The following is a 27,561-nucleotide window of genomic DNA, read 5'->3' on the forward strand; positions in this document are numbered from 1 at the left end:
AAAGTTTGACACTGTTTTCACTGTTTCCCATCCAGCTGCTGCTGCTGCTGCTACCGCTAAGTCGCTTCAGTCGTGTCCAACTCTGTGCGACCCCATAGACGGCAGCCCACCAGGCTCCCCCGTCCCTGGGATTCTCCAGGCAAGAACACTGGAGTGGGTTGCCATTTCCTTCTCCAATGCATGAAAGTGAAAAGTGAAAGTGAAGTCGCTCAGTCGTGTCCGACTCTCAGCGACCTCATGGACTGCAGCCTACCAGGCTCCTCCGTCCATGGGATTTTCCAGGCAAGAGTACTGGAGTGGGGTGCCATTGCCTTCTCCGCCCATCCAGCTAATCAGTACAAAAACCTACAGTAGATCCTAAAATTCTTTTCCCAAATAAGCAACCCAAGGAAGGGGAATCACTTTAATTAACTGTTCACAGCAAAATAAATATAACAGCCACAATTCAAAAGGAGATTATGTGTCCAACCATAGAAAGATAAACAATTTTATAATAAGAGTACAATGTAATACAAATATTAAAATTATAACAATTGCTGCTGCTGCTGCTACTGCTAAGTCGCTTCAGTCCTGTCCGACTCGGTGAGACCCCATAGACGGCAGCCCACCAGGCTCCCCCATCCCTGGGATTCTCCAGGCAAGAACACTGGAGTGGGTTGCCATTTCCTTCTTCAATGTATAAAAGTGAAAAGTGAAAGTGAAGTCTCTCAGTCGTGTCCGACTTTGCAACCCCATGGACTGAAGCCTACCAGGCTCCTCCGCCCATGGGATTTTCCAGGCAAGAGTACTGGAGTGGGTTGCCATTGCCTTCTCCTTAATTAACTGTTTGCAGAAAAACAAATATAACAGCCACACTTCAAAAGGAGATCAAGTGTCCAACCATAGAAAGATAAACAATTTTATAATAACAGACTACAATGTAATACAAATATTAAAATTATAAACATTGGAAAGTATTAAATATTATTTCACAAGCCAACAGGAAGCTATGCTAAAGATATAAAAAGACAGTTGGAAAAAGAAATAAATATGTCTCTGTAAGCTATGAAAAGATACTTAATAGCACACATAATAAAAGAGTGCAAAGTAAAAATATATTGAGGGCTTCCCTGGAGGTCCAGTGGTTAAGAATCCATCTGCCAATGCAGGGGACATAGGTTCGATCCCTAGTCCAGGAAGATCCCACATGCCATGGAGCAATTAAACCAGTGCATCACAATAACTAAGCCCGGGCACTGCAACTACTGGAGCCTGGGTGCCTAGAGCCTGTGCTTTGCAACAAGAGAAGCCACCTCAAGAAGAAGCCCATGCATCACAACAAAGAGTGACCCTCATTGCAACTGCAGCCTGCATGCAGCAATGATGAACCAGCACAGCCAAAAATAAAATAAATAAATCCTAAAAAAATAACTATACTGACATTCACTCATTATGCTGGCAAAATCCAGAAGTTTGAAAACATATCTGTTAGCCGTGCTGTAGAAATGGCACTGCTGAGGAATGTGTAAATTAGTACAATCTTATGGGGGGCAATTTGGTAATATCCATCAAAAAGACCCAAATAAGTTGCATACATTGAATTGCTTCCACTTCTGACTTAATACACTACTGATACACTTGCACACTTCTGAAATTACACATATAGACAGTTATTCACTGCATCATGACTGTAACAAACCCGCCTCTTTGCAACCTCATGGACTGTAGCCTGCCAGGTTCCTCTGTCCATGGAACTCCCCAGGCAAGAATACTGGAGTGGGGAACTACTTCCTTCTCCAGGGGATCTTCCCAACCCAGGGATCGAACCTGTGTCTCCTTCATTGCAGGCAGATTCTTTACCATCTGAGCCACCAGAGAAGCCCATGAAACAAACAGCAAAAGACTAAAAACCACCCCAAAGAGAATCAAGAGAGAACTGCTTAAACTATGATAATATACACAAGGCAATAACACATAGCGATTAAAAGAAAAAGAAAAAACTATGTATATATTTGAAAAGATTTTCAAAACATACTGTTATCTTAATAAAGCAAGGTGTGGGATAGCATATGTAGTACACTACCCTTCATGTAAAAAGAGAGGAAATAAGAATGCATATTTGTATATCCTTATTAAGTAACTCTGGAAGGATGTACCAATAGTGTGTGTCCTATACCAATATGAATAAAAGTAAGTAATACCAATAGTGCTGTCAGGATCGGGAAATGGGTAAGATATCAGACAGGGAGATTTTTATGACACAGCGTTTCATTTTTAAAACGATGCTTATGTATTCATCTAGACAAAGAGTATTTCAAACAAGCATCTTCACTGAACTTTAAAGACAGAATACAAGGTAATATGTGTATGCCAATTAAATAATATAAAATATATGTGCAGCTTTTTAATTTAGAAAAAATGTATTTAGATGATGCAAATAAAACTTAATTATTACTCTGGGGAAAGAGTTTACTTAAACTTTCTCATTCAAAGAAAAATAAAGGCAGGCCAACGTTGATGTTTTGCCATTTACCAGCCCTATAAACAGGCTCAGGCCCAATAATGCCTCAGAAAACAACCTAGTGAGTGAGGTCTGCTCAGTCGTGTCCGACTCTTCACAACTCCATGGACTTAAGCCTGCCACACTCCTCTGTCCACAGGATTTCTCAGGCAAGAATACTGGAATGGGTTGCCATTTCCTTCTCCAGGGGATCTTCCCAACCCAGGGTAGGGATCGCACCCAAGTCTCCCACATTGCAGGCAGACCACCTTAAAGGGCTCCTAAGCTTTAACTTTTGATACTGTTCATTTTGCATTTTGATACTGTTCATGGGGTTCTCAAGGCTAGTATACTTAAGTGGTTTGCCATTCCCTTCTCCATCTGAATGCAGAGTTCCAAAAAATAGCTAGGAGAGATAAGAAAGCCTTCCTCAGGAATCAATGCAAAGAAATGGAGGAAAACAACAGAATAGGAAAAACAAGAGATATTTTCAAGAAAATCAGAGAAATCAAGGGAACATTTCATGCAAAGATGGGCTCGATAAAGGACAGAAATGGTATGGTCCTAACAGAAGCAGAAGATATTAAGAAGAGGTGGCAACAATACACAGAAGAACTGTACAAAAAAGATTTTCACAACCGAGATAATCATGATGGCGTGTTCACTCACCTGGAGCCAGACATCTTGGAATGTGAAGTCAAGTGGGCCTTAAAGAGCATCACTACAAAGCTAGTGGAGGTGATGGAATTCCAGTTGAGCTATCCTGAAAGATGATGCTGTGAAAGTGCTGCACTCAATATGCCAGCAAATTTGGAAAACTCAGCAGTGGCCACAGGACTGGAAAACGTCAGTCTTCATTCCAATCCCAAAGAAAGGCAATGCCAAAGAATGCTCAAACTACCGCACAATTGCCCTCATCTCACACACCAGTAAAGTCATGCTCAAAATTCTCCAAGCCAGGCTTCAGCAATACGTGAACCGTGAACTTCCAGATGTTCAAGCAGGTTTTAGAAAAGGCAGAGGCACCAGAGATCAAATTGCCAACATCCACTGGATCATGGAGAAAGCAAGAGAGTTCCAGAAAAACATCTATTTCTGCTTCATTGACTATGCCATTGACTTTTTTTCAAGCTTCATTGATTTTGACTGTGTGGATCACAATGACATGCTGAAAGAGATGGGAATACCAGACCACCTGACCTGCCTCTTGAGAAACCTATATGCAGGTCAGGAAGCAACAGTTAGAACTGTACATGGAACAACAGACTGGTTCCAAATAGGAAAAGGAGTACATCAAGGTTGTATATTGTCAACCTGCTTATGTAACTTATATGCAGAGTACATCATGAGGAACACGGGGCTGGAAGAAGCACAAGCTGGAATCAAGATTGCCGGGAGAAATATCAATAACCTCAGATATGCAGATGACACCACCCTTATGGCAGAAAGTGAAGAGGAACTCAAAAGCCTCTTGATGAAAGTGAAAGAGGACAGTGAAAAGGTTGGCTTGAAGCCCAACATTCAGAAAACAAAGATCATGGCATCTAGTCCCATCACTTCATGGGAAATAGATGGGGAAGCAGTGGAAACAGTGTCAGACTTTATTTTTTGGGGCTCCAAAATCACTGCAGATGCTGATTGCAGCCAGGAAATTAAAAGACGCTTACTCCATGGAAGGAAAGTTATGACCAACCTAGATAGCATATTAAAAAGCAGAGACATTACTTTGCCAACCAAGGTCCGTCTAGTCAAGGCTATGGTTTTCCCCGTGGTCATGTATGGATGTGAGAGTTGGACTGTGAAGAAGGCTGATCGCCGAAGAATTGATGCTTTTGAACTGTGGTGCTGGAGAAGACTCTTGAGAGTCCCTTGGACTGCAAGGAGATCCAACCAGTCCATTCTAAAAGAGATCAATCCTGGGTGTTCATTGGAAGGACTGATGCTAAAGCTGAAACTGCAATACTTTGGCCACCTCATGCAAAGAGTTGACTCACTGGAAAAGACTCTGATGCTGGGAAGGATTGGGGGCAGGAGGAGAAGGGGACAACAGAGGATGAGATGGCTGGATGGCATCACCGACTTGATGGACATGAGTTTGAGTGAACTCCAGGAGTTGGTGATGGACAGGGAGGCCTGGCGTGCTATGATTCATGGGGTCGCAGAGTCGGACATGACTGAGTGACTGAACTGAACTGAAGCTTTAACTCCCTGTATTGACTCCCTATATTATGGCAAATTTCCCTAGTAAGATAAGACTTACTTAAATTCACACCCCAATACTCTGATTACTGGCACATCCTGATTCAACTTATCAAACTATTAGGATTCCAGACTTTATCCTGAGCCTGACTTAAAATATCTGCTTACACTCTATTTTATGCCCCTGGTATTTATGAACTCTGACAACTGCACATTTAAAGAACAACTGCACATTTAAAGAATAACAGTTTGGCACTTGCATTCCAGACACTGGCCTACATAAACCTCTTTTGTATTATTTCTGTTTGTTACTCAGCACTACTGTTAAAAGCAATATCTGGTAATACTAAGGCCAAGATAAATTTATAAGATCTATCTATATTTGGCAATCAATAAAACTCAGACCTCAACTAAAACCTCAGCTTTCAAAGTGTTTAGTTTACATGAACTAAGATTCTGAGAAAACAAGAACTAAGTGTTCTTTATATCTGTACTTCTAGACTTTAATACAGTATCTGTCACGGCTAGTATATACAGGTGATGGTCCAGCGAACACCACGAACCTGGAAATACAGCTGCTCTCTGAGAACTACATTGTAAAATCAGCAATATCTCAAGTACTCACAACTTTATAGTCATCTGAATGGCAGCTGTATACTAACCACAGAATTGGATTCAGCAGGCCATCAGAGCCTCAACCATTAAGTATCTTAATTATATGCTTAACTCTCCTTTATTCTATTTCTATGCTCACTTAAATTGAAGAAAGTAGGGAAAACCACCAGACCATTCAGGTATGACCTAAATCAAATCCCTTACAATTATACAGTGGAAGTGACAAATAGATTCAAGGGATTAGATCTGATAGACAGAGTGCCTGAAGAACTATGGACGGAGGTTCGTGACATTGTACAGGAGGCAGTGATCAAACCATCTCCAAGAAAAAGAAATGCAAAAAGGCAAAATGATTGTCTGAGGAGGCCTTACAAAAGCTATGAAAAGAAGAGAACCAAAAGGCAGAGAAAAGGAAAGATATACTCATTTGAATGCAGAGTTCCAAAGAACAGCAAGGAGAGATAAGAAAGCCTTCCTCAGTGATTGTTGCAAAGAAATAGAGGAAAACAACAGAATGAAAAAGACTAGAGATCTCTTCAAGAAAATTAAGAGATACCAAAGGAACATTTCATGCAAAGATGGGCACAATAAAGGACAGAAATGGTATGGACCTAACAGAAGCAGAAGATATTAAGAAGAGATACAATACACAGAAGAACTATACAAAAAAGATCTTCACGACCCAGATAACCACAATGGTGTGATCACTCACCTAGAGACAGATATCCGGCAATGTGAAGTCAAGTGGGCCTTAGGAAGCATCACTACAAACTAAGCTAGTGGAGGTGATGGAATTTCAGTTGAGCTATTTCAAATCCTAAAATATGATGCTGTGAAAGTGCTGCACTCAATATGCCAGCAAACGTGGAAAACTCAGCAGTGGCCACAGGACTGGAAAAGGTCAGTTTTCATTCCAATACCAAAGAAAGGCAATGCCAAAAAATGCTCAAACTACTGCACAATTGCATTCATCTCACACATTAGCAAAGTAATGCTCAAAATTCTCCAAGCCAGGCTTCAACAGTATGTGAACTTTGAACTTCCAGATGTTCAAGCTGGATTTAGAAAAGGCAGAGGAACCAAAGATCAAATTGCCAGTATCCACTGGATCATAGAAAAAGCAAGAGAGTTCTAAAGAAACCTCCTTCACTGACTATGCTAAAGCCTTTGACTGTGTGGATCACAACAAACTGAGGAAAATTATTCAAGAGATGGGAATACCAGACCACCTGACCCACTTCCTGAAAAATCTGCATGCAGGTCAAGAAGCAACAGCTAGAACTGGACATGGAACAACACATTGGTTCCAAATCGGGAAAGAAGTACTCAAGGCTGTATATTGTCACCCTGCTTATTTATCTTATATGCAGAGTACATCATGAGACATGCTGGACTGGATGGAGCACAAGCTGGAATCAGGATTGCTGGGAGAAATATCAATAACCTCAGATATGCAGATGACACCACCCTTCTGGCAGAAAGTAAAGAAGAATTAAAGAACCTCTTGATGAAAGTGAAGGGGATGACAGAGGATGAGATGGTTGGATGGCATCACCAACTCAATGGACATGAGTTTTTGTAAACTCCTAGAGTTGGTGACGGACAGGGAGGCCTGGCATGCTGCAGTCCATGGGGTCGCAGAGAGTCGGACATGACTGAGCAACTGAACTGAACTGAATCGACGCTCACTTAGTAATTGTGATTGTAATTCTGCTTCCTGTTTAGACTGCCTTCAAAGAGAGAGCATGTTGATCAGAAGATGGGCGTTTCTAGTTCTCATGGTAAATTAATAAACTGGCAATCTGCAATCTGGTTTATAATTTTAATCTCCCACATTAGTCAGTCTAATGAAGCTTCACCGAAGCAGATAAATTACATGGCAATGATAAGATTCAGTTTGAGGCCTTGGTCCAAGGTGACATCTTACCCCTCTGACTTGCCATTTCATTCAAACTTATACCCCAGAGAGAATTTCCCAAAAGTTTTGCATGGCCAGAGTCACTGAACCTAGGGAACCACATTTAGTTTTCCTTCTGCCCAGGGTGTAACTGAGTAAGTGGAAGGCAATAAATGAAGAGTCTAACGAAAGAGAAATGACGGGAATATTGTTTTGCTACACATGATAGATTGTTGTATGTAATAAGCAAGACTATTTGCACTTTTTCTACAATAGTAATATAGGAACACATTTTTGTTGAAAATGTGCTGTAGAGAAATACATAAAGAAACTATGTATACACGCACATATATATATTCTTCTTCACATTCTTTTAAATTATGGTTTGTCACAGGATATTGAATATAGTTCCCTGTACTATATAGTAGGACCTTGTTCTTTATCCGTACTATATATAATAATTTGCCTCTGTTAACCTTAAACTCCCATCCTCCCCTTCTCTAACCCCATTTTTAACTTTGATACTGACAAATTATCCTTCAATACTGACACTTCAATTTACATATCCACCAGCAGTGTATGAGGGTACTCCTTCTCCTGTATTTGCTAGTCTCAATGTTTTCCACTTATATTAATATGATAGGTAAAAAATCTAATTTAATTCATATATACCCTATAAGTATACAGGATTATAGGTAAATAGGGCGATAAAGCAAGCTGAGCGCTGAAGAATTGATGCTTTTGAACCATGGTTTTGGAGAAGACTCTTAAGAGTCCCTTGGACTGCAAGGAGATCAAACCAGTCAATCCTAAAGGAAATTAGTCCTGAATATTCATTGGAAGGACTGATGCTGAAGCTGAAGCTCCAATACTTTGGCCACCTGAGGCGAAGAACTGACTCACTGGAAAAGACCCTAATGTTGGGAAAGGTTGAAGGTGGCAGGGGAAGGTGATGACAGAGGATGAGATGGTTAGATGGCATCACTGACTCAATGGACATGAGTCTGAGTAAGCTCTGGGAGTTGGTGATGGACAGGGAGGCCTGGCGTGCTGCAGTCCATGGGATCATAAAGAGTCGGACACGTCCCGAGTGACTGAACTGAACTGATACCCTATAGTTAATGAGTTTGACAGTATTTGTTTATATTTCAAGAGTTCATTGTTGGTTTTCTGAGGACCATTAAAATATTAAGCTGCATTTATTTTCTTTTATTTCATATTCCCAATCTGCGTGCTTTATCGTTCCTTACTTGCAAAAAGGGGGCATTTGTTTCATCTAGATTTTTTTTTAGGTATAAAGTAATATATTTAGGTTAGATATAATATTAATCCTTTCAATGTTATTTTAAGTAGAATGTTATTTTTATTAAACAACAACAAAAAGTTATAACTTCTTTAATCTGAACCATTTCAATACTTTTCTAATTCAATCCAACTGAGCTCCACCAGAGCAGCCGGGGAAGATTTGTTCTACCTAATGTTATGCTTTCTAATGACTGGTTATACTTTCAAAATACTTGAATTAATTAGTCATTCATCACATTACTGAAAAGAAAAGATGATTTAATCTAAACAGCAACGAAGTTCTCAAAAATACCCAAGTGTTTCATCTTCACACTAGCTAAAATTTACACTTCACACATACTAAAAATGACAGTGCACTCAATTCAACTGCAGAACATGGACACAGCTACTTCAGTGTTTCACAACACAGATGGATACAATTTTTAAAATTTAGTTTACTAAAGCTACAACTTAGAACACTCATTAAATACAAACTAGGCAGTAGTGCAAACATCAACAAGTATATGATTTCACAGATATTTGCAACACTTATTCTTTCCCAAGGGTGTGTGTTATCCCCAAAGTACATGCAATCTATGAAAGCGACAGTTGCCAAAGGAGAACAATAGGAGAACACAGAAGAATAAACAATAGGGAAAAAATGAGCATTGCTATTGTTATATTTAAGATTCATTGACTTCCGAGAGCAGATTTAAGTAGCTTCGGATTGCCAGTGAAAATATTCCTTGGGCAAACTTTAAGAATTATTGTAATTAATATTTTCATAATTGATTTCATATCCATAGTTTAAATGCCCATAGAGTTCACTATATGACCATCACTTCATGGCAAATAGACGGGGAAACAGTGCAAACAGTGGCTGACTTTATTTTTCTGGGCTCCCAAATCACTGTAGATGGTGATTGCAGCCATGAAATTAAAAGACGCTTACTCCTTGGAAGGAAAGTTATGACCAACCTTGACAGCATATTAAAAAGCAGACATTACTTTGCCAACAAAGGTCCATCTAGTCAAGGCTATGGTTTTTTCCAGTAGTCATGTATGGATATGAGAGCTGGACTATAAAGAAAGCTGAGCGCCAAAGAATTGATGCTTTTGAACTATGGTGTTGGAGAAGACTCTTGAGAGTGTCTTGGACTGCAAGGAGATCCAACCAGTCCATCCTAAAGGAGATCAATCCTGGGTATTCATTGGAAGGACTGACGTAGACGCTGAAACTCTAATACTTTGGCCACCTGATGTGAAGAGCTGACTCATTGGAAAAGACCTTGATTCTGGGAAAGATTGAGGGCAGGAGGAGAAGGGGAAGACAGAAGATGAAATGGTTGGATGGCATCACTGACTCAATGGACAAGGGTTTGGGTGGACTCTGGGAGTTGGTAATGGACAGGGAGGCCTGGTGTGCTGCTGTTTATGGGGTCACAAAGAGTCGGACACGACTAAGTGACTGAACTGAACTGAACTGAGAGTTCACTCACCTGGGCTTATGTGTCTTCATGAAAGCAGAAACAAAGGACTGCAACTAATACAATATATAAAGCCTAATATAATACTTCCGTCTTAGACACATTCAAATATTTGTTGATTTAAATAGAAATACAGTATTTTGAATAATGCCAAATACTTACAAAAATACTGACTATATAATAGGCTATTGGGCTGAAAGTGAGAAGAATCAAGTTTCTAGCTTGGTTGTATCATGGTTTCTAAATGTCTTAACATGACAAACTATTTCTGTACTATTCCTCTGACTAGCATTTCTTTAGACCCAAATGAAATCCCACATCATCCAAGTGGGATTTGTTTACATAACTTACAAAAGTTGTGTAAAATAATCATTACTACTCTCGATTCCTTCCTCTGAATTCCTATATAATTAAGTTTGTACCACTATTATAGTACCTTGTTTATTAAATCATTTTAATGTAGGCTTGCAAACTTGCCAAAGAGACTACAAATCTAAAGACATGAAGTATATTTTAGCTTCTAAGTATCCTAAGTGCCAGTTAATGAATCTGAAGTTCTTAGTAACAGTAATAACAAGTGCTAATGTTCAATTACACTTGAGTACATACAGAAAACTTAGGGTCTCTTTCTACCTCTACTACTACCTTGCTATGTGACCAGTAAAAGCCTTATCCTGTCTAATAATGCAGGGAGATGCACAGAACAGGTGGTTATTTCTAAGCCCTTTCTGGCTTTAAGAGTTCTTTCAAAAAAACAAAATGTAAGGTATTTTGTACTGTTTGGAAGAAGAAAGTCATCCTGATTGGGTATTAATGACATAACAAACTACACTAGTCTCATTGGCTTAAGAAAATTTCATATAATCTGAAATGTCCAATTGCCATTATTTCATTTAAGTCTTTAGTTATTCATTGAACAAGGTACTGTGAAGGCACTGCAGGAGACACAAAGATGAGCAAGACACAGTGTGCCCACAAACAACTTATAATTTGGTAGTTAACGTAAAACAACTATTCAAATAACCATAATGCAAAGCAGGGAAAAAGGTGTTACTACAACACAGTAACAGATTCAAAGAAAGAAAAAATTACGTTAGGTGGAAAAACGGAAAGGGCTCAAGAAAGAATTCAAGGAAGATTTACTGAGAGTGGGAAAAAGCGAAGCATTCTTTACAAAAGATCTTCGCTGAATACACTGTCTTAGAAGCCTTTGTCATTTTATCTGAGGAATGGGATAAGCTACCAGAAATATAATCTTTGCTGTACAACTATGACACTTCTAAAAATGCAGTAATATGTCAGATTTTAATTATGCCAAATAATTTTTTTAAAACATCTGCATACATTTCCTTTAGATGAAATGATTCAGACTGAAAGTTCCGCAATGAAGACACCAGGATGACTGCCAAACCACAGTGGAGATTAACATTCATGTCTAGAAAAGATGCATTTTCACACCTCAAAGTGGCATTACTGACAGAATAAATAAGCAAACCTCACACTTCAGCTCATTCTGTTCTGAGAAGTGAGTAATTTTCAACAGCAGAGAAAGAACTATTTTAATGATGTGGGGAATGTAAAGTTAATTTAAGTCATAGAAGTCACTGATAGTAAAAAAAAAGAAAAAAAATATGCACAAGAATCATGTCACAGAAATGTTAGGTTTTATACAGAACTTTTGTACATATTCTTGCTAAATAAAGATGCTACAGAAAAGCAAGTCAATATCTCATAGTATTCAACTCTCTGAAACTCTGTGAAACATTCCTTCAATCATCTAAGAACCTCCAAACTTCACTTTCTCAAAACACACACACACACCTGCACTATACACACACACACACACACACACACACAGAGACACACACACACAGTCTTTTTTACTGCAATTATAAAACCTGACACTCACTTCTGGTGAGGGAGGGAAGAAGAAATGAAGAGTAGCAATTTCCCGTCCTTGAACAACTGCACAAAAGAACAAAGGAAGTCTATTTAAAACAAAAAACACCATCCAGGAAACTATACAAATAATGGTAATCAATATAAAATTTCTAAAACCACTAGTATGTGCTAATGTATTGAGATGAATAAGCTTCTTCTTCCAATACTTAAAATTTCCATAAAATAACATCTCCAACTTTTGATTCAAGTATTGGAAATTGGGTACCTATGGAGTTAGAATGGTAAACAGTTTAAATGTACTGAAGAACCATTATAGAAAACTATCGAATGAAAAAAAAAATCACTTATCAGTAAGAAAAGCTAAGCACTTCTCTAAAAGAAATCAGTGCCAAGAAAGTACTAACTTGTACAAGCAAAGGCCAGGGTCTGTAGAAGTGAAGAGGAAGAGAAGTAGTCTAGAAGATGCACTGTGGAGAACCATTTTTAACTCTCCACCTCCTCTAAACATCTTTGGTTTACCCAAAATTAAGATACATTTCAATTTCAAGCCCTAAGCCTCAAAAATTTTATGGTGACTTAGCTATATTTTTGGCAACACCAGAAGTCACAAAATACTCATATATAATAAAAAATTTCACTTAAAATATTTCTGTTTAAACAATTATTTTAGGATAATCCAATAATGTGCTGTTAACCAATATTTGATTATTCACTTGGAATTTCTGTCAACTCTCAGAATATAAAATATAATCTTTATCAATAAACCAAAGTATAGAAGTATTAGGTTAAGGTTTGCGTATATACGATTTTAGACAACAAACAGGAGTTGCTGAAGTCATCAGAGAATGCCTACATTCCTATCTGCCAATATTTTCCCCAAAAGCAATGCAGAACAACAAAAAAGGGGAAACAATCACATTAAAACCATGAGAAATATGCATAAGGGCAGAAGATATATGGGAAATCTGTACCTTCTTCTGGATTTTGCTTTAAACATAAAAGAGCTTTTAAAAAACAAAAGAAGTAAACTCTTTTTAAAAAATTCATGTGGAATCTCAAGGGACCCCAAATATCCTAAACAATCTTGGAAAATAAGATGAACAAAGTTGGTGAACCCTTACTTCTTGATTTCAAAACCTACTACAAAGCTACAGCTATCAAAACAGTATGATATGACATAAAGACAGAGATATATTCCAATGGCATAAAATAGCCCAACAATAAACCTTCACATATATTGTCAACTGATTTTCAGCAAGGGTGCCAAGACCATTCAACAAAGAGAGGACCTCTTTTCAACAAACAGTGTGGAAAAACTACATGTCCACAAGCCAAAGAATGAAGATGAACTCTTAGCTTACACCATATGCAGAAATTAAAATTCACCATAGATTTAAGCATAAGAGCTAAAGCTGTAAAACCCTTAGAAAACACAGGGAAAAATCTTTACAATACTGATTTTGGCAATGGTTTCTTGGATTGAACATCAAAAGCACAGGTAACAAAAGAAAAAATATACTGATTTCATCAAAATAAAAACTTTTGCGCATGAAATTAGAATACCAAGAGAATGAAAACACAACCCACACAGAGGGAGAAAATATTTGCAAATAAGGATTAATATCCAGAATATATAAAGAACTCCTACATCTGAACAACAAAAAAAGAGTAATCCAACTCAAAAATGGGCAAAGAACTTGAAAAGACATTTTTCCAAAGAAGACACACAGATAGCCAATCAGTTCAGTTCAGTTCAGTTCAGTCGCTCAGTCGTGTACGACTCTTTGCGACCCCATGAATCACAGTACGCCAGGCCTCCCTGTCCATCACCAACTCCCGGAGTTCACTCAAACTCATGTCCATCGAGTCGGTGATGCCATCCAGCCATCTCCTTCTCTGTCGTCCCCGTCTCCTCCCACCCCCAATCCCTCCCAGCATCAGAGTCTTTTCCAGTGAGTCAACTCGTCGCATGAGGTGGCCAAAGTATTGGAGTTTCAGCTTTAGCATCAGTCTCTCCAATGAACACCCAGGATTGATCTCCTCTAGAATGGACTGGCTGGATCTCCTTGCAGTCCAAGGGACTATCAAGAGTCTTCTCCAACACCACAGTTCAAAAGCATCAATTCTTCGGCGATCAGCCTTCTTCATAGTCCAACTCTCACATCCATACATGACCACGGGAAAAACCATAGCCTTGACTAGACGGACCTTGGTTGGCAAAGGAATGTCTCTGCTTTTTAATATGTTATCTAGGTTGGTCATAACTTTCCTTCCAAGGAGTAAGCATCTTTTAATTTCCTGGCTGCAATCAGCATCTGCAGTGATTTTGGAGCCCCAAAAAATAAAGTCTGACACTGTTTCCACTGTTTTTCCATCTATTTCCCATGAAGTGATGGGACTAGATGCCATGATCTTTGTTTTCTGAATGTTGAGCTTCAAGCCAACCTTTTCACTCTCCTCTTTCACTTTCATCAAGAGGCCTTCGAGTTCCTCTTCACTTTCTGCCATAAGGGTGGTGTCATCTGCATATCTGAGGTTATTGATATTTCTCCCGGCAATCTTGATTCCAGCTTGTGCTTCCCCCAGCCCAGCGTTCCTCATGATGTACTCTGCATATAAATTAAATAAGCAGGGTGACAATATACAGCCTTGACATACTTGTTTTCCTATTTGGAACCAGTCTGTTCTTCCATGTCCAGTTCTAACTGTTGCTTCCTGAGCTGCATACAGGTTTCTCAAGAGGCAGGTCAGGTGGTCTGGTATTCCCATCTCTTTCAGAATGTTCCACAGTTTATTGTGATCCACACAAAGGCTTTGGCATAGTCAATGAAGCAGAAACAGATGTTTTTCTGGAACTCTCTTGATTTCTCCATGATCCAGCAGATGTTGGCAATTTGATCTCTGGTGCCTCTGCCTTTTCTAAAACCTGCTTGAACATCTGGAAGTTCATGGTTCACATATTGCTGAAGCCTGGCTTGGAGAATTTTGAGCATGACTTTACTAGCATGTGAGATGAGTGCAATTGTGTGGTAGTTTGAGCATTCTTTGGCATTGCCTTTCTTTGGGATTGGAATGAAAACTGACCTTTTCCAGTCCTGTGGCCACTGCTGAGTTTTCCAAATTTGCTGGCATATTGAGTGCAGCACTTTCACAGCATCATCTCTCAGGATTTGAAATAGCTCAATTGGAATTCCATCACCTCCACTAGCTTTGTTCATAGTGATGCTCTCTAAGGCCCACTTGACTTCAGATCCCAAGATGTCTGGTTCCAGGTGAGTGATCACACCATCGTGATTATTTTCGTCGTGAAGATCTTTTTTGTACAGTTCTTCTGTGTATTCTTGCCACCTCTTCTTAATATCTTCTGCTTCTGTTAGGTCCATACCATTTCTGTCCTTTATCGAGCCCATCTTTGCTTGAAATGTTCCCTTGATATCTCTAATTTTCTTGAAAAGATCTCTTGTTTTTCCTATTCTGTTGTTTTCCTCTATTTCTTTGCATTGATCACTCAGGAAGGCTTTCTTATCTCTCCTAGCTATTCTTTGGAACTCTGCATTCAGATGCTTATATCTTTCCTTTTCTCCTTTGCTTTCCGCTTCTCTTCTTTTCACAGCTATTTGTAAGGCCTCCTCAGACAGCCATTTTGCTCTTTTGCATTTCTTTTCCATGGGGATGGGCTTGGTCCCTGTATCCTGTACAATGTCACGAACCTCCGTCCAGAGTTCATCAGGCACTCTATCTATCAGATCTAGTCCCTTAAATCTATTTCTCACTTTCACTGTATAATCATAAGGGATTTGATGTAGGTCATATCTGAATGGTCTAGTGGTTTTCCCTACTTTCTTCAATTTCAGTCTGAATTTGGCAATAAGGAGTTCATGATCTGAGCCACAGTCAGCTCCTGGTCTTGTTTTTGCTAACTGTATACAGCTTCTCCATCTTTGGCTGCAAAGAATATAATCAATCTGATTTCGGCGTTGACTATCTGGTGATGTCCATGTGTAGAGTCTTCTCTTGTGTTGTTGGAAGAGGGTGTTTGCTATGACCAGTGCGTTCTCTTGGCAAAATTCTATTAGCCTTTGTCCTGCTTCATTTCGTGCTCCAAGGCCAAATTTACCTGTTACTCCAGGTGTTTCTTGATTTCCTACTTTTGCATTCCAGTCCCCTATAATGAAAAGGACATCTTTTCTGGGTGTTAGTTCTAAAAGGTCTTGTAGGTCTTCATAGAACCGTTCAACTTCAGCTTCTTCAGCATTACTGGTTGGGGCATAGACTTGGATTACTGTAATATTGAATGGTTTGCCTTGGAAACGAACAGAAATCATTCTGTCAATAAATATATGTAAAGATAGCCAATAAGTATATGTAGAGATGCTCAACATCATTAGTCATTGGTGCTGCTGCTGCTAAGTCGCTTCAGTTGTGTCCAACTCTGTGCGACCCCATAGACGGCAGCCCACCAGGCTCCCCCATCCCTGGGATTCTCCAGGCAAGAACACTGGAGTGGGTTGCCATTTCCTTCTCCAGTGCAATAAAGTGAAAAGTGAAAGTGAAGTCGCTAAGTCGTGTTCGACTCTTCACGACCCCATGGACTGCAGCTTACCAGGCTCCTCCGTCTGTGGGATTTTCCAAGTAAGCGTACTGGAGTGGGTTGCCACTGCCTTCTCCTCATTAGTCATTCAGTTCAGTTCAGTTCAGTTCAGTCACTCAGTCGTGTCCGACTCTGCGACCCCATGAATCACAGTACGCCAGGCCTCCCTGTCCATCACTAGCTCCCAGAGTTCACTCAAACTCATCTCCATCGAGTCGGTGATGCCATCCAGCCATCTCATTCTCTGTCGTCCCCTTCTCCTCCCGCCCCCAATCACTTCCAGCATCAGAGTATTTTCCAGTGAGTCAACTTGTTGCATGAGGTGGCCAAAGTATTGGAGTTTCAGCTTTAGCATCAGTCCTTCCAATGAACACCCAGGATTGATCTCCTTTAGAATGGACTGGTTGGATCTCCTTGCAGTCCAACATTAGGAAAATGTAAATCAACACCACAATGATATACTATTTCACACCTATTAGGATGGCTATTGTCAAATTAAAAAATGTACTTCTCAAACCTTTAAGATTTTTAAGCTAGAACTGAAATATGTAATGTACTGGCATGATAACAATACATCACAAGAATAATATCTTTATCATATATAGTCCTAACGCTTCTGTTAATTTCCAAAACAGCTTAAAATAATTACTTTGAACCAAAAATTTAAAGCTGAAAAAAAAAAAGCTATTTTCAATGCCCTGCAACACAATATATTAGACTCGAATAACACAACTACACATTATTACCTTACAAAAGGATTGTTCAGGATAAGAAAAAACACATCAGAAGGAATATTTTAAAAACCAGTATGGACATAAAATATTTTTATCAACATGATCAACAACTTAATGTAACGAACACAGAATACTGAACAGCTGCATATTACACATTCTTTTCAAATACACACAAAAATTATAAAAATTAACCACATGAAGTAACATCTGAGTTTTACATTTAAAAGTCAAGTGACAGTGGAAGCGGAAAGTTACAGATGAAGAATTGACCAAATGTTGATAAATAACGAAGCTGGGTAATGGATGCATAGGGGTTCTGTATATTAAGACATTTTTCAAAGTATTGTATAGGTTTCAAAATTTTCATAACAAAAAGTGTTTAAAACTTGATTATAGAGGTTCTGGCTCCAATTAATATGAAGTGGGCACACTCACTCCTTCCTGTCTGTCTCACTGAACGCAACTAAAAGCCCTGGATGGAGTATCTATCTGAGGACTCTGAAAAGTAAATGAAAGCAGGCAGAATGGAAAAGGAAATATACCCTAAGGTAATGCTGAAATGGCAATGAGTTTCCAAATTTTTTCCTCTGGTCTCTCCATGCAAGAATTCCAACTTGCCTGACACCAAACATGTGCACTGGATGCAGACAGAAAAATCTCCAAGAGCCATTTATTTCTGGTTTGATGAGTGGGAAAAGGAGCTTTTATGAGTAAGAAAGAGTGGGAGAAATTCCCTGGGTTTGCATATGTATGTGTGCATGTGTGTTTGCCTTTGTTTGTTTTCTCCGACCCAAGCAACAAAGCATTCCTACAGTAGTGCTGAGGAACCAGCAGTTGGTAAGTCATCTAAAATCAGAAAAAAGGAAAAAAATTTTCTAACCAAAGGAACTGTGCCCCAAGAATTCTGGGGCATCTCTTCTACTTTTCTATCCCCTGGTCACAAGAACCAGGAGGCTGACATAGTTGAATTATGTGACAGGGTAGGGAAAGGAAAATTCTAGGCTTGAATTAAAAGAAGAGGGGTCCTTGAGAGCAAGTAAGTGTTGGGGATATCATAGAAAGGGGGAGCTCAATAAAGTGAAACCATAGGTTCCGTATGATCTCCTGAGCTCACCTCCAAGGTACACATGTTGATTTTATCTTAAGCAGCACAGCAAAGGATCTATGAACTAAGGTATACAGTAGATCACACCAAGGTTCAAGACTGGCCACTGTGTGGGGCACACAAGGGACAAATACGGATAGCGCTGCAAAGGCCAGGAAAACTGACCTGACATTGTTTAACTACAACCTGTAAAAGGTGGGGTGGAATTTGCAGTCTGAACCTAAGTAGACCAACTGCTCGCTAAAGGGAAAAAAACCAACATTCTTTTACAGGATTTAAATAAGATCTATAGAGTCAAAATATGATATTCTAGGAGAATTCTTTGCCCATAGACCTGCTCTAAAATACTACATAAAGTTCTTTAAATAGAAAAACTATATAATATTGGAGAGAAACCCGAAAATTCAGGAGCAAAGGAAAAACAACAGAAATTGTCTTTCATCGTTTCTGAGAAGTGTACTGTAACTTTTATCTTTGTTCCTTTGTATGTAATATGTCATTTTCCCTCTGAGTTCTTGTTACTTGGTGCATACTAGACTGGTAGCAATGGGTTTTCCATTGTCCCAGGATAACTACAATTTTTAGCAGTTACCTTGTGCCACTGGATCTTGTGCATAGGGCTTTCTCAGTGACCCCTGTCTCTTCTTCCTCAGATGTAGATTTCTCAAGATTTCAGCTTCTGACAGTTTCCTGCCCCTCTCCCAGGGGTTGAGATTTTTTTCTTTTCCTCTCCTCTAGACTTAATGGATTTTCACCTATGCTCTGAGGTGAGATATAAAATAAGTCCAAAAACATGAAGCTTTGCATGCTAAGTCACTTCAGTCGTGTCCAATTCTGTGCGACCCCATGGACTGTAACCTGCCAGGTTCCTCTATCCATGGGATTCTCTAGGCAAGAATACTGGAGTGGGTTGCCACGCCCTTCTCCAGGGGATCTTCATGGCCCATGGACTGAACCTGTGTCTCCTCCATCTCCTGCATTGGCAGGCGGGTCTTTACCACTAGCGTCACCTGGGAAGATGTGGAGCAATAGGAACTTTCACACTTGACATTGGAACAGTACATTGGCTTAATCACTTTATAAAACTTGGACAGTATTTTGATAAATAGAAAACATGAACACCTTTAACCCTGCAACTTTTTTTTTTTTGCTATGCTGAGTCTTTGTTGTGGTCTGTGGGCTTTCTTCAGTATTAGCACCTGGAGCTTCTCTAGTTGCGGCACACAGGCTTAGTCACCCTGCGGCATGTGGGTTTTTAGTTCCCTGACCAGCACTTGAACCCATGACTCCTGCACTGGAAGGCAGATTCTTAATCACTGCACCACCAGGGAAGTTTCTAACCCTGAAATTTTACTGTAGAAAAGTTCAAACATATTATGAGATACGAACAGGAATGTTCACAGCAATGGTGTTTATAATAATCAAAACTAACAACAACCCAAATGTCCATCAACAGTTAAAGGGATAAACATGTCCTAATTCCTAATGCAGATAAAAGAATAAACAGGGATTTATGTCATAGTCATTTATGTGTACCTTAATTTTTTACACACTTTTACTTCAAAATGAAACATTTTTTTAAAGGAATTACTAAATTAACTTTGGAAAATTTACACCCCCCTCAAAACGCTTTACAAGTAACACATGACAAGCCTCATAAATATAATGTTCATTGGAGAAGCATATCACAGAAGAATGTAAATGGTTAGACTTCATCTATATAAAGTTCAAAACAGGACAAAACCAAGTGTTTAAGGATACACATAATCATAATTATCATCAAAATTCTGGAGGATAATTTATCTTCTGAAGAGATAAATTGTTTTAGCAAATTATGTTCAGAGACTGAGACTGTCTTTGCCAATAACTTATTTAACCCAGGTTCACTGCAGGAATTACATGATAATATGTCACAAGCCAACGGCATACAGGATAATGTCTCTTTATAAGTAAATAAATAATATACTCCAAATCAATGGTAGACTGCTTTGGATAGTTGATTCAAATGATTACACTTTTTTCCCAGACAAAGGGGAGATGAAGAAATAAAAGTCCAAATTTAGCCTAGGTGAACCTTTTTATGAGTTGGTTTTCAGAAGAGTCAGCTTAGCCAACCAAGAGTTGCCAGTGCAAACTGAAATCCCTTGTTGCTAGAGTTGGATGTTAGTGGAAGGAAGGCACCAGTGTTGGCAGACAAGATGATCTCCTTCACAGGATGACTGCACAGTTTTCATCGCTGCTGGCAAAGAGTAGCCTTGCTACAGCACGTCTTTGGAGAGCTATTTTAGATCAGTAAAGAGTAGCCTTGCCCAGATTGAACATTCTCAGTAAGTCCTCTCAAGTTCTTGGTATTTAAAGTTTAAATGTTCATTATGACATAGTCACTTCTCCATATGTTCACATCAACAAGCACTCGGCAGCACAAAAATTTTGATTATATCATCTTGACACAGCCTCCCCAATGTAAACAAATTCACCCTTAGATCAAAACAACTTCACTTAAGCCATAAACAAGTAAATGAAATCCTAACAAGCCAACACACAACAGGCTGTGTGATTAAGGAAGGGCATATCGGGGACTTCTCGGGTGATGGAAATGTTCTTTTTGCCTGAGTGATGCTACCTACATGATTCACTTTTTAAAATTATTATTTAAATTGTACATATCTGTTTCATGTACTTTTCTTTATATATGCTATATGCCATAGCTATATGTGAAATATACAATATAAAATTCTTTCTTAATGATACTCAACCATTCAAAAGCTAAAATTAGATTGAGTTAATCTACTCATACAACAGAACAAACCTAAATGGCCTATATAAACCTACAACCACAACCTCATTCACAATTTGCTAATCATTGAATTCATTCATTGTTAAGTCTGTTTGCTTTGCCCATAAAGTGCAACATGGGAACGTATAACAAAAATAGTAGTTGACTAAATCTAACTTTACAAAAAGCTGAGAGAGTAAATTTTTTTAAAATAAGGAAAACATAAATTTTTGATCAACAATAATATACACCATAGAAAAAAGAATACTTTATGGGCTTCCCAGTGGCTCAAACAGTAAAGAGTCCACAATCCAGGAGACCCAGGCTTCATCCCTGGGTTGGGAAGATCTTCTGGAGAGGGGAATAGAAACCCACTCCAGCATTCTTGCCTGGACAATTCCACGGACAGAGGAGCCTGATGGGCTACAGTTCACAGGGTTGCATAGAGTTGGACGGGGCTGAGCAACTAACACTTTCACTTCCACTATTAAATTAAAAGCTCTAAATCCTACTGTGATGTAGAAATGATATGTGAAGACAGAATGAAGGAATAAATATTTCAAAAGAATGTCACCATGCATTATCAGAGAACTTTATATTTTAAAATGCTCCAATGAATACTCTCCCATTTGCATTATACTAACTTCCAGAAATGGAAAATGGGGTACATGATTAAAATGTAATAATAATTCCATGTCAGAACTCAACTGTGAGTCCATGACATGTTTCTCAGAGTCTCATTCAACAGCAAAGGACTGATCAGCAGTACATGCCAATCTGTAAGAATAATATATATTTCTGCCAAAGGAAGTCTCTTTCTACATAAATAACAATTTCAGTGGAATTTTTTAGCATTCACAGCAACAGACATCTTTATTGATACTCTTTTATAACAATCTGTCTATATTTATGTACTCTCTAGAAACAAACCTGCTAGGCTGACAGTAATATTAGATATTTCACAGGCTGCTTTTCTTCTTTTTTTTACCTTTACTCCAATTTCTATTTATCCAGGTACACTTTTTTTTCAGATTTTCACTTATTTACTTGAAGACGTTGTTTCAAACTTTGGGATTTAATTAAAACTATTGCTGTTGTTCACTCAGGTCCCACTCTTTGCAACCCTATGGACTGGAGTGCGCCAGCCTTCCCTGTCCTTTACTATCTCCTTGAGTTTGCTCAAACTCATGTCCATTGAGTCAGTGATACTATCCAACCATCTCATCCTCTCTCACCCTCTTCTCCTCCTGTCCTCAATCTTTCCCAGCATGATGAGTCTTAACCAATGAGTTGGCTCTTTGAATCAGGTAGCCAAAGTACTGGAGCTTCAGCTTCAGCATCAGTCCCTCCAATGAAAATTTAGAGTTGATTACCTTTAGGACTGACTCGTTTGATCTCCTTGCTGTTCAAGGGATTCTCAGGAGTCTTCTCCAGCGTTAGTTTGAAAGCATCAATTCTATGGCACCCAGCTTTCTTTGTGGTCCAACTCTCACATCTGTACATAACTACTGGAAAAACCATAGCCTTGATTATACCTTTGTCAGCAAAGTGATGATCCTGCTTTTTAATATGCTGTCTAGGTTCATCAAGCTTTTTTTCCAAGGAGCAATCATCTTTTAATTTCTTGGCTGCAGCCACCGTCTGCAGTGATTTTGGACTTTCACTTATTTACTTGAAAATTTTGTTTTAAACTTAAGAATTTAATTAAAGCAAAATTAGAACATCACAAAGTTCTACTAAACATGTATATAAATCTGTATTACATATTTTGTTTTGTTCTGCTTTGTTTTAATAAACTGAGGCCCAGACAGTTGTGTCTAACTCAGGGTTATCTAATTAATTAATTAATTTTAGATACCAGACCTTACTAACTCGACCTCTTACTGGCCATTAATTCTGAAGTCAGTAAGACCTGTGTTTCTGACTCTGGCAACTTTGTGCTTCCATAAAACAGGGATAGGAACACTTACTGCAAAGAACTTTAAGGAGAATTACATGAGAAAATGCTTATAAAATGCTGAGCACAATATCTAACATGCAGTAAGTGATGAAAAATGTTTGTTTGGAAGGTAACATAACAGAATGCTGCTGACAGTGATAATTCAAATAAAAACTATATTTTGCAACATAAATTTCACTAAAATGTTACATAAACACATAACACTAAATATATTCCTTTTAAAGCAAACATTTATGCAAAGTAAGACTCTAATAAATTTATCTATTATCTATCCTTGTTATCTAATTAAGGAAATGGACACTTGTTTTTTTCTAGTCTAAAAACCATTCCAAATCCATGGAATCACTTCACCATTTCTGAGAAACCTTGTAGTTTCTATTACAACAAGAAAAAAAAATGAACAACTCAATTCAAAAATGGACAAAGGATTTCAACAGATATGTCTCCAAGGAAGATATACAAATGGTCAACAAGCACATGAAAAGATGCTCAACATTATTAGTCATTAGGGAAATGGATATTACCCCCCAAAAAAAGCAAACAAACAAAAAGCAGAAAATGACAAGTGTTGGAGAAAATATGAAGAAATTGGACCCTTGTACACATTTAGTACAAATGTAAAATAGTGTAGCCACTATGGAAAAGTCAAATGTAGAATTACTATGTGTTCTAGCAGCTGCAACCCTAAGCTTGTATCTATAAGAGTACATAGCAGCACTATTCACAATAGCCAAAAGGTGGCAAGAGCCCAAATGTCCATCAACCGAAAACCAAAGTATGTTGTGTACATATTATGGATTATTTGGCTTAAACAGAAATGAAATTCTGATACATATTACAACATAGTAGTCAGATTCTATTTTCAGCTTTGGGTCCTTTGAATTCCCCTGTACCCCTTATGGCAGCATCTTATACAGCTATAAATAAACTTCATCAATGCACTTTATGGAGCAGCCTGCTTTGTTTTTGGTCTCAAAGTTTCTTCTCAGTCCAGAAGATACTATTCAATATCTCTGCCTTCTAACATGGGTCAACAGTAGGCTTCTAGTAATTAAGTTTTGGGGGATTCAATAGTTATATGTGCATTTTCAACTGTTTAGGGTTGGGTGGGTATCAGTGTCCCTAACCTCACATTGTTCAGGGGTCAATCATAATTACCAACCTACAAAGAGGGCACCAAAAACCATATATACCCAGACTCACTCACCACCCTCTGTCATGAGCCAAATCCTACTGGATACCAGAGCGAATGGAGCATAGTGTGCAGTCCATAAAGGTCAGCTTCCTGGAGCACAAAGTAGGATAGAGAGGGGTAAAGCAACAGCGGGGGCAAATGAAGATGATCTTGTACAGCATAATCCACTACTTTACTTCACATGTCTATTTTACTATGCAAAGGAAGAATTAAAATTAATGTATTTTTCAGTATAAATAAGAAGTTCCTGTTGCCATAAGAAATAGGGCAATCGATGGGTTAAAAAGACAAAGGCTTATGTTGTTATTTAAAAACAAAAGGAAACTCACACATTTTGACAAAAAGATTCAGTACACAGGCTGCCACAATCAAGAGCATTCAGTACACAGTCTGCCAAAATACCCTTGCAAACACTGAGATAAAATATGAAGAAAGAAAAACAGATCAATATAACAGAATATTAAGAGCTAAAAGAGACCTCAGAAATTTTTCAAATTTTCAGTATCAGAGGAAACAAGCCAGAGAGGGTGATTCTTCAAGCAATTTCATCAAGATGACAAAGATACTTAGTAGCAAAGTTGGAAACAAACCAGACGCTTAACTCCTTGTCTAATTCTATTCCCACCATTGACTATAGAAACAAAGCTGGAAATGCTTCATATTCGGGAAACTGACTAGTAAACAAGTTAAATAATCACCACCCAGACTCACAGGTTAGAATGTTTCTTACAGTAGAACCCTAGGTTTCCCACAATAACAATATTCTGCCCTCTATCCTCTTAACCAAAAAATTACACTTCATGAATGCTAATACATATAGTACACACAGAACCTAGAAGCTGAACAGAGACTTTAATCTGAGCTTAAAGAAAATATGCAGTTAGGAAAGAAATTATCAGTGAATTAACAGCCATTTTCCTATAAAGCATGAAATTAAAACCTCTGGGTTAAATGTGTAATAGGAGTCATCCAATGCTTTGACAGTTGAATTGCTCCTTCAAAATCTGGGGTATACATGAAGAATGCATATTCCATTGGTCAGGATGAACACAAAAATCACTTCTTAAGATGCACACTAATTGCATACTTAGGAAACTAACAAAATAAGAATGCAGTATCTGGAAGAAGCCCATAAAATCAATTATAAAGAGAAACTAAAAAAAAGGAGAGAGAAAATAAAAGTATTAAGAATTAAAGTAAATTGCTTATAAAAGTAAAAGCAAATTTAAAATGGCTTCTTTTCCAAAAAATAAAAATATAACATCAAACCTTTGCAGCTTATTTAAAAACTTTCACACACTCAGAAAATTTCAAAGAATACTATTATGAACATCATACCTAAACTGAACAATTAACATTTCATCTATTTTCTTCATGTATCTATCTATGTCTATCAAGTTCATTTTTAAACCCACCACTTCAAAGTTAGACATTAAAACTCTACCCCTAAATATTTCAATAATTTTTTCCTATATAGTTACAATACCATTGTCATACTTACTCAATAGCAATTTCCTAATATCTTCCAATACTATTAATAGTACATATTCAAACTTCCATAAAACATATAGCTGGTTTTTCAAACAAGGATTCACACAAAAATGATGTATCTTTGGTATTTTCTTAAGTCTCTCTAATCTAAAATAGTTTCTTCACACATAACCTTTTTCTCCCCTTACAACCCTAATCTTATTAGCTATACATAACATAAAATTTATCCACAGCCAGTAGAATGGCATTTACGTATTATCCTTGTGCACTACTAATGGGAATGTAAGATGGTGCAGCCACTACAAGAAATAGTACGGCAATTCTTCAAAAAATTAAACAGAATTATAATATGATTCAGTGATTCCACTCTGGTGTATATATCCAAAATAACTGAAAACAGAGACTTGAATAGGTCTTTGTATATCCATGCTCATAACAGCATTTTTCACAACAGCCAAAAGGTAGAAGCAACTCAAGTATTCATGAACATGAATACGTAAACAAAATGTGCTGTGTAAGTATAATGGAATATTACTCAGCCTTAAAAGGAACAAAATCCTGAAACATGGGAAGTGACTTAGCAGCAGCAGCAGCATGCTAACTGAAATAAATCAATCAGAAAAATATCTGAGTCGTGTGTGTGTGTGCGCGCACGTGCATGCCCAGTTGCTCAGTCACGCCAACTTTGCGACCCTATGGACTACAGGCCACCAGGCTTCTCTGCCCATGGGACTTTCCAGGCAAGGATACAGAAGTGGGTTGCCATTTCCTACTCCAGGGGATCTTCCCAACCTAGGGATCAAACTTGTGTCTCTTGCCTCTTCTGCACTGGCAAGTGGATTCTTTACCAATGAGCCACCTGGGAGGCCACATAGAGTAATCAAACTCACGGACTTAAAGCAGAATTGTGGTTGCCAGGAGTTAGATGGATGAGGCATTGGAGTTATTATTTAGTGGATGCAGCATTTCACTTTTGCAAGATGAAGATAGTTCCTGAAAGGGATGATGGTTTCACAAAAACCTGAATGTACTTAATACCACTAAATGAAAGTGAAAGTTGCTCAGTCATGCCTGACTCTTTGTGACCCCATGGACTATACAGTCCATGGAATTCTTCAGGCTGGAATACTGGAGTGGGTAGGCTTTCCCTTCTCCAGGGGATCTTCCCAACCCAGGGATCAAACCCAGGTCTCCTGCATTGCAGGCGGATTCTTTACCAGCCGAGTCACAAGGGAAGCGCAAACTGTACACTTAAAACTGCTTAATATGGTAACTTTTGTGTGTGTGTATTCTACCACAATCCTAAAAATTGTAAGAAGAAAGAAAATTCTGATACATCCTACAACAGGCATGAACCTTTAAGTCTTACATTAAGTGAAACACGTCAATCACAGAAAGGCAAATACTACACGATTCCACATACATGGTGAACCTACAGCAGAAACAAAGTAATAAGCTGAGGCCAGAGATTGGTGGGGAGAAGGAAGTAGAGTTATTTTTTAATGAGTATAAAAGTTTTCTGTTTGAGAAGAAGAAAAAAATTCTAGAAATGAATGGTGGTGTTAATTGCACAACAGTGCAGATTCACCTTATGCCTCTCAATTGTATACTTTTAAATGTCTTTTTAAATGGTAAAATTTTTAAAAACAGTGGTAAAATAGACACAAAATTCACCATTTTAAGGTTATATTAAGTATATTCACCACATTATGCAATCATAGCACAATCCTAATCTTTTAACAGAACAGGACACCTGAATTGTATTTCTCAAACTCTGGATTTATCTAATGGTTGCCTTGTAGCATGGTTTAAATATTTCTCTAGTCCTTTTATTTCCTATAAACTA

The 27,561-nt window shown here is 38.3% G+C and overlaps 1 protein-coding gene across 5 annotated transcripts in view; it reads right to left on the bottom strand.

Annotated features, from left to right (window-relative positions):
* MICU1 (mitochondrial calcium uptake 1) overlaps window positions 1-27,561 on the bottom strand; it is a 239,419-nt gene that overhangs the window by 206,674 nt on the left and 5,184 nt on the right. The window contains exon 2 of one of the 5 annotated variants that reach the window (XM_088841958.1): window positions 22,443-22,574. The exons of 2 other annotated variants lie outside the window; for them this stretch is intronic. The gene's annotated coding sequence lies outside the window, so the exon portion shown is untranslated. Of the gene's footprint in view, window positions 1-22,442; window positions 22,578-24,236; window positions 24,315-27,561 lie in introns of those variants that run through there. 2 more of the 5 variants (XM_088841960.1, XM_088841959.1) reach the window with 2 other exon arrangements.

The sequence above is a fragment of the Moschus berezovskii genome, chromosome 12 (genome assembly GCF_049115385.1).
Source record: "Moschus berezovskii isolate FMDL1 chromosome 12, NW_MosBer_1.0, whole genome shotgun sequence".
In the NCBI taxonomy this organism is placed as follows: domain Eukaryota; kingdom Metazoa; phylum Chordata; class Mammalia; order Artiodactyla; family Moschidae; genus Moschus; species Moschus berezovskii.